Source organism: Peromyscus eremicus, chromosome X (genome assembly GCF_949786415.1).
Source record: "Peromyscus eremicus chromosome X, PerEre_H2_v1, whole genome shotgun sequence".
In the NCBI taxonomy this organism is placed as follows: domain Eukaryota; kingdom Metazoa; phylum Chordata; class Mammalia; order Rodentia; family Cricetidae; genus Peromyscus; species Peromyscus eremicus.
The window spans coordinates 82,219,893-82,222,181 of record NC_081439.1 but is presented as its reverse complement, the minus strand read 5'-3'; the positions used below and the strand labels follow the sequence as shown (position 1 = coordinate 82,222,181).

At 40.6% G+C, this 2,289-nt stretch overlaps 1 pseudogene; it reads left to right on the top strand.

Annotated features, from left to right (window-relative positions):
• Positions 1 to 336: 336 nt before the first annotated feature.
• Positions 337 to 1,675, top strand: LOC131900099 (lamina-associated polypeptide 2-like; annotated as a pseudogene).
• Positions 1,676 to 2,289: the final 614 nt, after the last annotated feature.

The following is a 2,289-nucleotide window of genomic DNA, read 5'->3' as shown; positions in this document are numbered from 1 at the left end:
CAGGGTTTCTCTATGTAGATCTAGCTGTCCTGGAACTCACTCTCTATGTAGATCACACTGGCTTTGAACTCACAGACATTCTACTGCCTCTGTTTTCCAAGTTCTGAAATTAAACATATGTGCCATGATGCCCAGATCAGACATAACAATTTCTAGTTCCATTCATTTTGCTGAAAAAAATCACAATTTTATATTTATATATAGCTGGAGAAAATTCTATTGTGTATACATATCAGCTTACATGTGGTTTTTCTCATAATCCACTTTTTGGATTTTTGTTTTGTTTTTATATAATGGGGGAGCAGTCTTTGTGTGGGGTTGTGTATGTGTGCCTATATGTGTCAGTGGAGGCCAGAGAATTTAGATCCTGGACTTGGATTTGCAAGTGGCTGTGGGCCAGCCACCCAATGTGGATTCGGGAAACTGAACTCTGATTGTCTGGGAGAGCAGGTATGTGCTCTTAAATGCTAAGTCATCTCTCTAGGCTCCATTTTCTGTTTATTGAAGCTGTCTGTATTCATAATATTATACAAAACACTGGGCACAGTATGCCTTAACTCCCAGCATGACATCTAGGTATCATATTTACTAAGTGCCATATCATACCTTTAATTAAATGCCAAGAACCAAACATTAAAGCCTAGTAATACTGAGAGTGACAAAATTTGCATGCATTTCAAATGAACGTAGAAAATTTGGATGCAATCGAATCATATCTCATGAAACTATACTGGCTTCAAGCAACAGAGCCTCAGTTGTCAGCAGGTTAACAAGACATTTCAAGCAAACAGTTCCTAGGAAAAAATGAGTGTTTGGGGAAATATTATCTTAAGGTGTGTTACTTTTGTTTATGTGCATTTGTTTAATTCTGTGAAGTTGTGTTACTATGCCTGTCTAAAACAAATGATGGTCTAATAAAGAAGTGAATGGCCAATAGTTAGGCAAGAGAAAGGGTAGGTGGGGCTGGCAGGCAGAGAGAATAAACGGAAGGGGAAACCTAGGAGGAGAGATCAATGAGTATGGGCAAGAGAGAGAGAGACAGAGACAGAGAGGACACTAGGGACTAGTCACCCAGCCAACCAGCCACAGAGTAAGAGTAAGATTTACAGAAATAAGAGAACGGGAAAAGCCCAGAGGCATAAGGGTGATGGGAATATTTGAAAAAAAAAGCTGGCTAGAAACAAGTCAAGCTAAAGCCGGGCATTTATAATTAAGAATAAGCCCTGTGTGTGACTTATTGGGAGCTGGTTGGCAGGCCCCACAAAAGAGCAAAAACAAGCAACACCATTAAGTGCTAAAGTAAAGAAGAGCAGAAAGGGATATTCTTAAGGAGCTGTTCCCCTTGGAAGCATCGGTGCCTACAGGAATTAATGCTAGTTGCTGCAGACCAACCAAAGGGGCTGCAGGCCAGCCACTAGAACTTGGATGATTCCAGGATGGGGCAATCATTCTCATCTAAATATGTCCCTAAGTAGGTTCCCTTGGCAGATGTCAGGTCAGAGAAAACAGAGAAGGGATCCTCCATTCCCATGTGGATAACAGTGCTGCTGTTTGTTGTTGAAGAAGTGGATATTGTTGTTGGTGTTGGTGTTGTTTTCTTTTAAGCCTATCAAGCTATGGAAACCAAGGAAATCTCTTCTCTACTTTTCTTCAAAATGCTAAAGTATCTGGCTGAAGATACCATGTTGAAGAATATTATTTTAAGGTGTGTTACTTTGTTTCTGTTGCATTTGTTTAACACTGTGAAGTTGTGTTACTGTGCCTAACACACCTGATGGTCTCATACAGAACTGAGCAGCCAATGGTGAGGCAGGAGAAAGGATAGTTGGGGCTGGCAGGCAGAGAGAATAAACAGAAGGAGAAATCAGGGAAGAGGGAATTGAAAAGGAGGAGCCAGAGTGGAAGGAGGATTCCAGGTTCAGCCACTCAGCTACACAGCAAGACACAGAGGAAGAGTAAGGTTTACAGAATCTAGAGAACAGGGAAGGTCCAGAGGCAAAAAAAAAAGATGGGATAACTTAAGTTAAGGAAAGCTGGCTAGAAACTAAGCCTAGCTAAGGCCAGGCATTTATAATTAAGAATAAGCATCTGTGTGTGATTTATTTGGGAGCTGGGTGGTGGGCCTCCAAAGAGCCAAAATAGTAAAATACCAACAACATCATTTTGGCATATTCAACTTGACCTCCTGTTTTTATTAACTATGTGGGAAAACATTTGTGTCCACTTACTGAACGAAGAACTACAATTGTGAATTCACCTCAATAAAGTTAGTGTGGCAAAGAAAAGTAA